This window comes from Coffea eugenioides, chromosome 4, assembly GCF_003713205.1.
Source record: "Coffea eugenioides isolate CCC68of chromosome 4, Ceug_1.0, whole genome shotgun sequence".
NCBI classification, from domain to species: Eukaryota; Viridiplantae; Streptophyta; class Magnoliopsida; order Gentianales; family Rubiaceae; genus Coffea; species Coffea eugenioides.
The window spans coordinates 16319577-16333892 of NC_040038.1; the positions used below are offsets into that span (position 1 = coordinate 16319577).

A 14316-nucleotide genomic window follows, 5' to 3' on the forward strand; every position below is an offset into this window, starting at 1 on the left:
TATAAATGTAAAACTTGATTGGGATGAGTTTAATATTATATGTATACCCCGCGCACGTCACTAGGCAATATTGAAATGCCGTACAAGATATATCAGTCTCTCTCTGCCGTGAAGGTGAAGTAAGAACACAGACCATGCTACCATTATCAACCTGAAAAGAATTGCATTAGCGGTATCTCTTCTTTCCTATTAAGTTTTACTATTACATTTTCAGTAACCAAGTGCTACATACAATCCTCTAAAACTGGAAACATTTCGTCTTTAGCTTTAGAGAGTTTCTGTGAACCTTTGTCCTGCTGACTGCTGTTATGAAAATGATAGTTCTCACTTCTCATGCATGTGGCTTCAAATTCTACTCTTTTTTTTTTTTTAAATAAACGCATCCCCCTCCCCTAATCAACCCTCCCTTGCCCCCATACTTGGTAGCCAGGGTCGAATCGCTCCCCTAACCTTCCCTAACTCCCAAACCCGACTGCTACCAGGGTTGACCCCTAAGGTTGCCACTAGGATTAGGGGAGGAGGGATTGGTTTATTAAAAAAAAAAACAAATAAAGAGCTTGTGAGTCTTGTTTCACTAGAGCCAAGTTCAACTCACAAAAGAAATAGAGCTTTCTGGCTCATATTAGAAGCTCATACTCAGAGCTTTAGATCAAAGTAAGTTTGGCCTAAATTGGCAATTAAGTACGTAACGATATATAACATATATTTAATATTTATGTATTGTGTTAATTATATAGAAATAATTATTTTTTGTTTTAATATGTATAACTATAGATTATAAATGTTATTATATATACGTAAATATATAATTACTTGTTTGGGTTTTAATTGGGAGAAATTTAATAAGGATTAAACTCGAATCACATTTAAATCGAACCTTATATTTAGGTTCAAATTCTGTCCGATCCAATTAAACATCAACTTCAATCATAATGTTTTTAGGCCAAGTGGGACGAGCTCGTCCTCGTTAACAGTCCCAATTATTTTTTGTGCAAAGTCCCAATTATTTTCACATACATCGTACTACATGACCTCTAATGTTTTATGATTAATTTGCATGTACTTTTCCTTGTCTTCATGGCCCTGCACGTTGATTCCGCCAATATATTCTTCTTGAGCCTTTCACTAATATTTTGTATCCAACTCAAGTACGGATTTCATAAGGGATGTGGTTTTTTATTCCTCTCATTAAGTCATTAAAAACCCAACGCACCCCTCTTTTCCAACCAAAAACACGAAAACCCATTAGTTGACTCATTATATATATCTGTAGGACAGACCGCTACTTTTAAACAATGTTTTGAAAACCGGATCGAACTGGCCAGTTCGATCGGTTGGATCACGAACCAGTCATAGTTTTGGTCCGGTTCATATTTTGGGTTAATTAGACTTAAAAATTAGAATGAACTGTTCGAACCGTATGAATCGAATTGAATTGTTGAACCGGCGATTTTTGTTTTTGTCTATTAAATTGAAAAAAAATTTAAAAAGGAATATAGTTTCCTTAACCCTAAACACTAATTATTAAATGCTATATCCACTCACTCTCTTCTTATTTTTTGCCTCTTATTAAGTTTGTATTTCTATTTTCTATTTTCCTGACTTCCTCCAAACTCCAATCTTCCTTTTTTTTTTTTAAGTTGCAATCTTTAAATATAAAAAATGTGAATTAACATTTAAACTCACAATGTCTAATTCCCATGGACGTGAATTTTGTATAATTTTAGAATATTGTGATATTTTGGGTCAGATTTAAGATTATTTTTTTTGGTAAATTCAATTAAGATTGAGATGAAATTTATTTGTTTCAACTTATAATTTAAAAAATTTATTTGTGAAAATTCAAGTTCTTTGAAAATATTAAAATTTTCATCATATAAAGTTTTAAATTAGTCCAATGCATGTCTTATTTTGTGTATATATATTTATATAAATTAATTTTTTAAAAATTTATTAAACTAGGGTTAAACCGGTTTGACCGGTTGAATCTCGATCCAAACACTCCACCGGTTCAATTAATGGTCCTAGTTTCAAAACATTGCTTTTAAATGGACCAAATTGGCCGGTTTGCTCGTAAAAACGGAAACAAGATGAATGTTTGAGTTTTGGTGAAAACCGGTCAAGAACTCAGTTAAATTGGGAAAGGAAAAAGTCATAAGATTCGAGTTTTTTCTTTTTTCTTTTTTTAAGTAAACTTTCCTTCCCACTTTTTTTTTTTTTACTTTTTTGTGAATTATCCCTAAATGCTTGAACATAACAAGAGTCAAATTCATCTCTCGAGCATGATTCAACGAGATATCTAAAATCAAAAATTGAAAAAACTAAATAAATTAGCAAAAAGGAATATAGAGAAGGGAAAGGAAAAGGAAAAGGCTTCATATTTTTACATAGTGACAAAGTCACATTCAAGTGAGGGTGTGCAGTTGCCCACTCTCAATTCCCAAAAATTCCTAAAGTTGGCATGAAAATTTAAAACTTTTGATTTTATTCCCGCGCACGCATATATATATATATATATATATTAGCTATGCGTCACTATACCAAAAACAAATCAAAGCATTTACATCGATAAAAAATGAATTCCCATGTAACAACTGCATTCACTGCACAGCAAAATGAACATCTTCAACAGTGCCTCCTACTGTAGCAGATGCATACACAGGGTTTCCTTTGAAACAAGACCTCATTTCAACATTGCCATAACTTGTAAATTAAGTTAATACTAATACCCACTCTTTTTTTGCACAAATATTCCAGATGTTACAAAATCAAGCATCTATTCCGAAGAGTTAAGTTTATACTCCTATACCCAATCAGCCCTCTTTTTTTTTGGCTTGCAAACATCAGTCCACTTCATTTTAGCACTATAATGAGTCTTCATGATGCCACTTCATTTTAGCAATACGAATACATTGGACCAATAAACATGAAGGCAAAACTAATTTTTTCACAAGTTGCAACCGCCATAGTTAAGCTTCTTTCCAGACCAGCTAGTAACTTTCTTTTGACACTTAGTCAATATTACATGGCAATCCTTAACCGTTAACCTGATGAAAGTAACTGGAGGGAGACCCAAATAGCACATATATTTATACAATATATACATACACACAGACAGATACAAACACACGCATTTACATTTTGATCGATTTTGACTGAATTATTTTACTTTTCGGCTGTTTTGTACCGCTAGACTGGAGCAACAGATCCAATCTGAATTTAAAAACATTTTAGCCATAATATACGGATGTGTTTCTTATGTTCCGTGTGCTTTTCAAAATCTTGTCATTTGTTAGACAAACGTAGAAAGATTACATTTCAGCATGTAACATCTTTGTACAGAATTATAAACACAATTCCCAATAGAAAATAGTATTCCTTTGTTTAATTAATTGCAATGGAACTGCTCTGATTTTTGTTTGTGATGGAAAAGTTGGGGTATTTTTGCACTCCATACACCTCATTAATGGAGTTGTACTTTATATCTACTGAAAGTTTTTTTTTTTTTTTTTTTTTAATATCTACTGAAGGTTTGATCCTATGTACTTGTAATTCCCTTCTTCCTTTCCACTTTCTCGCCTTTGCTAGCAGTTTGGCACCTAGAGTTGTAAATTAAACAAACTACTTGATTTAGGCTCATGAGTGGCTCGGCCAATGCTTCAACTCGAACTCGGCATTGATCAGATTCGAATTGGGTTCGAACTATTTGATAAAGTAATCGAGTCAAGTTCAAGTAGCAAAAACCAAAACTAGAGTATTGTTGAATTTTATAGAGTAGTGTGTTTATAATATATTTTTAACTGTTTATTGTAAAATTATGAAATTTACTAGAACACTGAGCTTGAAAAACTCAATTGAGTTCGATTTGAGCGAGTTCAAACTCGAGCTCGAGCTCGAGTAAAGTAAAATAAGCTCGAACTCGAGTAAAATAACTTAATGAGCTCGATCTCAAACATTTTTACTCGAGTAGAGTTCGAGTAGTGTACTGCTTAAATTCAATTAGGTTCAATAGCAGCTCTAAGCACCATTGACTTCATCTTTACACTAAAAAGTTTACTCCCTCTTTTTTATTTTTTCCTTTCTTTCTTTCGAAATTTGTTCTTTCTTTCTTTTTGGTTGTTTTCTTAGTTACAGTTCTCTGCCCATAAACTAGAATTATCTAAATAAATCATTAAATTTTTTTTCTAAGCAGGAGCAATTTATTACAATGGATTTTACCACCTTTTCTACCAATACAATCCTTATGGTGCGATATGGACCAATTTCACGGTATGGGGCCATTCAATATCAAAGCACTCAATTAATTAATTGGAAAACATTAAGCCCTCAATTAGACCCACAAAAGCATTCGACGAACATGGTTGTTGGTCCGGATCAACAATGATCCTTCCAGGAAACAAGCCCATTATCCTCTACATCGGGATAGATGAGACCCACACCCAGGTCCAAAACTATGCATTACCAGCCAACTCGTCCGACCCATATCTTGAAGAGTGGATCAAGCCCGACGACAACCCATTTCTCGTTGCTGGACCGAGCGTCAACAATATTAATTTCCGCGACCCATCAACTGCATGGATGGGACCGGATGGTCAATGGAGATTCTTGATTGGCAGTAGCAAAAACAGCAGGGGAATTGCATATTTGTACAAAAGCAAGGATTTTATCAATTGGGTTCAAGATGAAAATCCATTTCATTCCAAAGAAAAGACCGGGAATTGGGAAGGACTAGATTTTTTCCCAATCTCCTTGAAAGGAAAAGAAGGGTTGGAGAATTGGATGATTAATGGAGAAAATGTTAAATTTGTCTTAAAGGTTAGCCTTGATCCAACAAGATATGATTACTATACCATTGGTAAATATTTACCAAAGACTGACAGGTACATACTTGATAATACTGCTCTGGATGGCTCGAAGGGATTAAGATATGACTATGGAAATTTTTATGCTTCCAAGAGTTTATTTGACCCTGGCAAGAAAAGAAGGATTATTTGGGGTTTCTCCAACGAATCAGACACTAGAATGGACATTGTTGAAAAAGGATGGAATGGAACTCTGGTAAGTACTATAGTTTCTAACTAAGAAGGGTTTAGTCTAGTGTTAAGGTTAAGACCCTAGGCTTTAGAGGTCCTAGGTCTCAATTTCTCTTCCCCTTCCCTACTTCTTAAATCCTATCATTCGTATGTTAGAAAAAATAATTTTTTTTTTTAAAGTACTATAGTATCCGATTGTAGTGAAGTACTTTCTTTTGTTTTCTTTTTAATTAGGATAATGTTTTTGGACATATATTACCAAAGCTTAAATTAATAAATTCTTTCTAGGGATATAACTAAACAGCCTTTATGTAGTAGTGAACCAAATATTATTGATCACTTTCTTAGATTTTGTGAAACATTAGGGACCAATTTGGTTAATTAATATATTGTAAGGACAACAGTTGTATAGATTGAAACATTAGGATCAATAAGGTCGACATTGAATACATTTGTTTTTAACTGAAATATTGGAGTCCAATTTTGTCCGACTCCCAAATTTTGCTGACTAAAAGTGCGTTTTTCCCTATCACTATATAGCGTTTATATGGTAGCTTGTAAAAAAAAAAAAAAAAAAAAACCATATGCCTGATGACTGATGTGGAAGTAACTTTTGTCTAGATGGCCCTAATAAGAAAAAATGCATTTCGCCTGGGATTCATCTTGTATTGATAAATTTTTTCCAATTTAACTGTCTACATAAATCATGTACTTTATTGGATACTCTTATAGAAACTCATTGTCCAAACGCTTTGTCCATAAGTTTTATGGCCGAGTTAAAATGTATCTAATGTTGGCATACTTTATCAATCTTGTATGACAAATGTAATCCAAAAGGTGTTTATTTGTTCTACTTTTGAATTTTATAGCCTATTCCCCGTAGAATTTGGCTGGATCCTAATGGAAAGCAATTGCTGGTGTGGCCTATTGAAGAAGTGGAAAGTCATAGAGGGCATGAGGTCCAGTTGAGGAATAAAAAGATAAAAAAGGGGGAAGTTCTTGAGATCGAAGGAATAACAGCTGCACAGGTTTTCTTGGATATTTGCGTTTCGTTTAAGCTACACATCAGACAATGCATTAATGGGAAATCATATATAATCTGATCTGAATTGCAAATTGTGGGGGTTACTAAATTCTCTTGGTTTGACATGCACGTGCAGGCTGACGTTGAAGTAGTTTTCTTCTTCCCAAGTTTGAGCAAAGCTGAGCGTTTTGATCCTAGTTGGGATCACATTGATGCTCAGGAGCTCTGTAATCGAAAGGGTTCAGCTGTCCAAGGAGGACTTGGGCCATTTGGTCTTCTAACACTAGCTTCCAAGAAGCTAGAAGAACATACTCCAGTCTTCTTTAGGATATTTGAGGACAAGAACAAGCACAGGATTCTGCTCTGCTCTGATGCATCAAGGTTGGTTGTTGCCTCGTCATGTCTTTACTAGCTAGCAGTGTTAGATCTTTTGCTTCTGTCCTCCAATGGTGTTGCTAATCTTGTATTGTTTTATACTTGTACTCTTGACAGCTCCTCCCTAAAGAAAGGGTTATACAAACCCTCATTTGCAGGTTTTGTAGATGTAGATTTGTCAAAGAAAATGCTTTCTCTCAGGAGCCTGGTACAAACTTCCACACATCCCTCTATTTCTTTTTTAGATATATATATTTTTTGTTTTAGAAGACATTCTTAATGAGCAAGATATATTTCTTGGCAGATTGATCATTCTATTGTGGAAAGTTTTGGTGCGGGAGGCAAAGTGTGTATCACATCTAGGGTATATCCTACTTTGGCAGTCTTCAACAATGGCCATTTGTATGCATTCAATAATGGTAGCCAGACCGTCACAATCAAGAAATTGGAAGCTTGGAGCATGAATAAACCTAAAGAAATGAACTAATTAGCTATGATGGGGCTTATTTTTTCATGGGCAAATTATCCAATTGGCCCTTTAACTCTTTGTCTAGGTAAAATTAAGCCCCTCGTCTATTTTTTGCTGACTTTAAGCCCTTGAACTTGTAAAATGGGAAATTCGTGGCCCTTTTAGCCAGTTTCTCCGGTTTTGCAACCGGAGGACCAATTCACACGAACGCCAGTGTGCTTCTTTCAAGGGCAATTTTGTCCTCATATTCTAAGCAAAAAGGGCACACATAGTAGACGTTCTAACAAAAAAGGACAAAAAAAAAAAACAAAATGCTGCTAATCCCTCCCTTACTCATGGAGCCTGTAGCAGGCATATGACCCATGACAATAAAGTAAACAAATAATTCAAAAAAAAAAAGAAGAAACAATACGGATTAAAACAATTAAATTAAAGAAACTGAACATTACATCCAATGGGCAAAAGGGCTTTGAAAAAAGATGAACTCAGAGACAAAGATCGTATTTTTACCATACTGATGGCTAAAAGCGTGCAAGGAAAATGGAGTTACCGGAATCGAAGTCATCGAGTTTGTGAAGCTTGACGGAATCAGAAGTAGACTGCAAAATCAGGGTTCGAACACTCTGGCGATTCCATTCTTCGTGTGGATATATATTGAATTTCTTGAGGTGAAAAAGCAGTTGTTGAGAAGATGAAATGGGCTTCGATTTTTGCTTCAGCCATTGCTGGCCTGCTGATTTTGCTACAGCAGGTAAAAAAACCATGGCTGGCTTTTTCCCTATCTTTCTTTTCTGTTCCTTTTAAGGATTTGTGGAGCCGATCATTTGCTTCAACTGCACCCTTTTTCTTTTTTCTTTTCTTTTCTTTTCTTTATTTTCATGTCATGCCAAGTCACTAATTTGATCGCGAAAACAGGCAACGAAGTTTGTTTGACAAAAGAGGATGAGGTTTTTTTTTTTTTTTCCAATGAACAACTTGGGATTTCAGCTTAAAAACTTAACAAATCAAAGCGCTTGTTAATTGAATTATGCTTGCCTCACTCCTCTCTGGGTTTGTCGTCATAATCGTCGGAGACATCGGAGACGACGTCGGAGATATGATTCTTGGAAGCGGCCGAGACACCGGTCCAGTGGACTTTGCGGGTGTGGGTGACGGGGTGGCAGGGTTTTAAGAGGATTTTTGAGAAGGAAGAGCAGAAGGGCTTGTCATGAGGAGGGGTTGTGAGCGGAGAGAGCTTCTGGGAGGCCGCGACGGCCGCGGCTGCTGCGGTGGCGACAAAGACGGCCATGGGATTGCGTGGGGGTTGCGCAAGGAAGAGTAAGGCAGGTAAGGGAAATCAAATAGAAAGGTGGACTATGTGTGCCCTTTTTGCTTAGAATATGAGGACAAAAATGCCCTTGAAAGAAGTACACTGGCGTTCGTGTGAATTGGTCCTCCAGTTGCAAAACCGGAGAAACTGGCTGAAAGGGTCACGGGTTCCCCATTTTACAAGTTCGAGGGCTTAAAGTCAGCAAAAAATAGATGAAGGGCTTAATTTTACCTAGACAAAGAGTTAAAGGGCCAATTGAATAATTTGCCCTTTTTTCAATATCAGATGCATTAGGGTACCTAAGGTACTAATGTGATAATATACTTTAGCAAGTCAACTGTCAGTGTTTTTCGATGGACACTAAAGTTTATATCGTCAGGATCAATTGTCTGTACAATAATTAATTAGTGGAGAACAATATCAGTTTAATTTTGCTTAAGATTCAGAACTTTGTTCGGGTTAATAGTGGATTCCAGCTCTGTGTACAGTATATACTGTTTAAGCTCTTCTTGCCCTTGAAGGAATTGGAGAGATAATTCTGATATTCTCCTTGCTGGACATTTATAGTCATGATTCATGAACTTAATTTTCAAAGCATTCAATTTACCAAATCTAGAGAGAACTATGAAACCTAATTAATCAAGAATTAATGAGAGCGTTACTGTGAGAAAATTGCTTGAAGGAACAACGAATCTATTGAGAAATTTTATTTAGAACCCTGTGATCTTATTTAGATTGTATTTATGGGAAATTCTTCAATGCCATTGTTGATTTCAAGGAACAATACCATTGTTCTTCAATGTTTGATATGATGGTTGTTCAGTCTGTCGGTTTCTTTAAACCTCGTTGGGCTCTCCCTTTCCCCCTAGGGTAGGTTAGGCTAGTTGTTGCCGTCTAATTAAAAAACAAATAGTATATTGCCACGTAGGTGATTTTAGTCTGTTAAGATGGGATTGTTTACTTATAATTTTTATTTAAAAAACTTGTATTTACCTATACCAAATAAACCAGGTTATCACATTACCTTTCATTGGCAAATTGCCAAATTCTACAACAACACGTAATTATTTTATTAATGACTTAAGTAGAATTTTTCTTCTCTATCTACACCTTGTTAGATTCATGAAAACTCATGAACTATCCAATGTGTGAAATGCATAGTTAAGTTCACTAGTGTAGATATAAATCAGCAGAAACCATTTGTACTGTAGAATAGAAAAATTGTAACAGTAGTTAACATAGCAAGGCATATATGACAAAATGATTGTTAATTTCTTGACTTAATGCTTTAGCCATTGCTACATGTACAACTTGAAAACCTTTTGATATTTTAAAATGATTCTTATGACAAAAAAATAAAAGAAAAAATTCAAATGGATAGAACCATTTTAACTCGATAATAGTGAATGTAATGTTAATAAAATCACGTTGTACCAGAAAATATGATAATTGTACCATCAATTAACATGGATTGTACTATTTCACGGAACTAATTAATTTTTCATTTATGAATTTGGTAATTCATTTTTTTGTTATAAAACTACAAAACCTTTTGTTATTTAATTTTTTTGATAAACCAATCATGAGAAAGCTTAAAAAAAAAAAAGTAGAAGTAGAAACAATTTTGTATTATGAAATATAGCAAAGTTGTACCGTTAGCTAATACAGTAGGTACTGCATCAAAAAAAAGTTTTAATATTTTGACTAAGTACTTTAATCATTCGTCTACGTATAACAAAACAACCTGTTGGTATTATATTGTACTTCCAAAATATTAGAATTGTACCATTACTAACATGGAAGGTGCTGTTGATTTTTTGAATGCTTAAAAGTTAGGGAACATTTGAGAACATAGAAAGTTGAGGGAGCATATAGAAATAATAAAAATTTATTTTTTAAATGCAAGGAGAACTAGGAGAAGGAATTATGTTTTGTTGAAGGAAAGTGTGAGCACAATTAGAAGAATGGAAGACACAAATAAAGAGAGAATATATATATAAACTGGTAGGTTGCCAATTTTCATACCTTTGTGAAGGTACAAACATCATCTCTTAATAAACTTGCACTCATTTGACAATAGTACTGTACTGTTAATAAGGCAAATTTCTAGATCTAACTGTTTATATTAATTCAATGACCCATACCCTTAAGAATGATAACGGCACTTTAGATGCTCCCAATAATGTTAGCATAATTTTATAATATGTTACAGATTTTTGGGATAACTGAACGTCTACAATATACTACCACTTTATTTAATATTATAATAATTTTAAAAAGAATTTCTACAACTTGTTTTCATATGCAATAATTATTAGGTCATCTAATGGTATAAAATTACATAATAAATAAAAATATGCATAAAATTGTATAAAAGTGCATAAAAATAAATTATGCATTGAATACTAGATGTATATATTCGAAATATATACGAAAGGCAAATAATGTATATACAGTCAAACTATCAAATGAATGTTTGGTTTGCTTGTAATTTATATAGTTTGACATCTATGAAAAGTTTAATGTAAAATGAATAAAATTTGTTTGAAAGAAATTAATTGTATAATACATTTTATTATAATGTTGCATTGTAGAAATGATGGTGGTAATTGCAAAATATTTTAAAACTTTAAGGGGACAATTATGGGGTCAAAGGGAATATTATCAAATTTTGGGGGGGAGGGAGGGCAAAAGTGGGACAACAGAATAAAAGCCAAACTTTTATAGGGTATTCTAGAAATTTTGAAAAATTAAGAGGTGCAACTACACCCTCTAGGCTGGCTTTGGCTTCCTGTCTAGGCAACCATTTGGATAGACTTGATGTAGATTCGGTGGCCTAAATTTTTCCACACCATTTCAATAATTCAAAAATGGATAGTGCCACAAAATTTGAACTATTCAAGTTTTTGCCCCTAGTGTATGCTTTGCATCTGTTGGAGCAAAGGCCAAGAAGCAAGAAGTTGAAATGTAGACTCGAGCCGCCTGATCACTTCAGGAAACATATTGACTGCTACTTCTACAGGTGGCTTAGTCATCAAGATGCGGGGTACAATTGGTGACATGCCCGGCCCATCATTGGTTCAGTTGTGAACAGAAATATGCCATTTTCATGAACAACAGCCCCGTTATTTAGACAAAGAATAGGAGACATAAACACACTTCGAGCAGCGGAAACGTAGGGCCTGTTTGGAATCTGAGTTTTTTGGAAATTTATCTAAAACTTTACTGTAGTGCACTGTAGAAGTTTTTGAAAAAATTTTGTAGAAGTTTTTGTAAGGTGAAAAATTTTGTAAAAGTTTTTGTAAGGTGAAAAACTTTTTTTTTTCTTATTTTTTCCTCTTTCCCTTTCTTTTTCTTTTTCTTTTTCTTTCTTTCCTTTTTCTTTTCTTTCCTCTCTTCTTCTTCTTCTTCTTCTTCTTCCCCGTTACCTCCGCCACCCCGAGTAGCAACTCCACCTCCCGCCACCCCTCTCCTCCCTTTCCCCTTCTCCTCCCCCCCCCACCGCCTCCCCTCTGCCCCTCCCCCGCCACCCCCCTCTGCCCCGCCTTCCCCTTCCCCCTTCCCCTTTCCCGCTTCTCCCCCCTCCTCGCCGCGCCCCTCTGCCCCGCCTTCCCTCCCTCGCAGCCCCCTCTGCCCGCCACCGCCTCCCCTGTTCCCCTTCCTGCTTCTCACCCCTTTCCCCTTCCCCTTCCCCCTTCCCGCTTCTCCCTTCCCCCCGCCGCCCCCCTCTGCCCCACCTTCCCCCTCCCCCGCAGCCCCCCTCTGCCCCCCCGCCCCCGCCTCCCCTGGTCCCTTCCCGCTTCTCACCCCTTCTCCCTTCCCCCTTCCCGCTTCTCCCCTCTCCCCCCGCCACCCCCTCTACCCTATTTTTCTTTATTTTTTTTTCCACAGAGAGGTGGGGGAGGAATGGCGCCAGACGTAGAGAGAAAAAAAAAGACAAGAGAGGATGATGGCAGGGAAGGGAGAGAGGGAGAGGGAAAAAAGGGGGGAAAAAAAAAAGAAGACCGGCACCGGCACTGGAAATTGGTGCCGGAACCGGCGACGGAGCCGGCAATGGAGGTGGTGGTGGGGGAGGAAGAAGAAGAAAAGCGGACGGGAATTTTTTTTTGTTGTGTTTTGGATATTTTAAATGTGTTGGTTAAAAACTTTGATAAGTTTTTAGGGGTTCCTGTAGCACAAGTTGTTAAAAAACTAGTATAATAAAAACTTGGTAAAAAATAGGGCTTCCAAACAGGCCCGTAAAATGGCCCAACCAGTTTTGTATAAATTAAAAAGTAAAAAATATAAAGGAATAGAATAGTGATTTATACACAAAAGGTATGCTTGATTATTAGCAAAGTTCGAAAAGGATAGATCCTCAATTATGCAAGTCTTTGGAGATAAGTCTGTTTTGTAATCTTTTTTGCATGTTACGTATAAATAAATGAAACAATAACAATAAATTAAATCTCAGAGTATTCGATGAACCAAAACTTCGATTATCATATGACTAGGAAAAGAGTTTAAACACTCCTTATGATGGATTCACATCCAAAAGAATAATTAGGGTTTATTGTTTTAGAAAAAGAAAAAGGAAAAAAAAGAAAGGAATTAAGAAAAACAAGAGAAAGGCCATTTACTAAGTTAGGACTAATGTGACTCCTCCCCTAGTATCTGCGGTTTTCCTCTTTAAAAGGATATAAGAATCATTTTTCTAATATAATTCTAACAATTAATAATACTACTACATAAGAAATATCGTTTTAACTAATCAAAAACTTCTATTCCTATAAGAAAATGAATAATTCATTCCTATTGATCAGCAAGAATCCCAACTACGGGATCCACGTCCAGTCTTGTGACATCCGGACTTCAAATCAGAATAAGATATGGTCGCGCCTTGTAAAGCATAGTCTTTTGGAATTTCACCTTTAATGCACTTTTCTCTCAAAAGACATATAAACAATGCCAAATACTAAACATGAGTAGAATCCAACATTTAACACCACATTTTACCATTATTAAGAGGGGATATGCATAAATAAAATGCGCAATTAACTCTCTAACAGCACTTGCTCAATTTTTCCATAGCTTTTCCAGCTCATTTTCAACAAGAATTTTGGCTATAGCTGCTCAAGAAAACCTAGAAGAGTGTAAAGAAAGCTATGTCATAAACAAATGAAGATTTTTTATTCTTCTAATATCTATATATACTCATTGTATTGCAGAATCAAGGGAGAGTTTTTTTTGGAGAAATATTTATAGACTTTGGAAAACTTGAGAGAGATAGTTTAGGTAGAAAAAGAGTTTGTAAGCTTGGTAGATGGGAGAAAAATTGGAAACGAAAGCTGTGTGGAGATCATTTTGAATAAGAATCTTTCATCCTTTACTATTTACATTTTGTTATCAATCATGCCTTGTTTTATTAGTTCTTTATACTTTAACATGCTTAACTTAATGTCTAACTAAACTATTTTCTCCTAGGGTGAGGATGAACTTATTTGCATCATGATATGAAGTGATTTTTGGTTGATTTGTGCTATCTTGTGAACTTGTTAATTCATGTATCTATGCTTTATATTTGTAGTTGTTTGATCACCAACTATGAATCATCTAATTATTTGTTGTGCATTAAATGTTGTCATGCAAGTGTAGAACAAGATTCATGAGCCCTAAAGATCATGTTCACGAATGTAGGAGATGTATTTAGGTGGATTTTATTTTACTACTTCATAGATATTAATGTACTTATATCAAGTTAACTCATGATGTAAATAGGCAAAGGCTTGATGTGAGTATGTTTGGGTAATGGCAAAAACATTATTCAAACAATATTGGAAGTGATCTTTGACATATTTAAAGCATAAATCAACTGAATTAATTCTAAATCTTGAGCAACAAGGGATTCGTAAACCTTAGGAAATCATTCTCTTAAATTTACCATTGTCAATTTATATGCTTAATTTAGTATAATTTGTAGCTCTTACCTTTACTTAATTTTTTGAGTGTTTAGATAATAAAGCAGGTTTAAATAACTGTAGTAATTATCCAATTCCTTATGGGATTGACTCTAATTATCTCTATACTCGTTTGACCCATATACTTGCGAAAAATTGAGAGAATTAGA

At 35.2% G+C, this 14316-nt stretch overlaps 1 pseudogene; it reads left to right on the forward strand.

Annotated features, from left to right (window-relative positions):
• Positions 1 to 75: 75 nt before the first annotated feature.
• Positions 76 to 6919, forward strand: LOC113769132 (annotated as a pseudogene).
• Positions 6920 to 14316: the final 7397 nt, after the last annotated feature.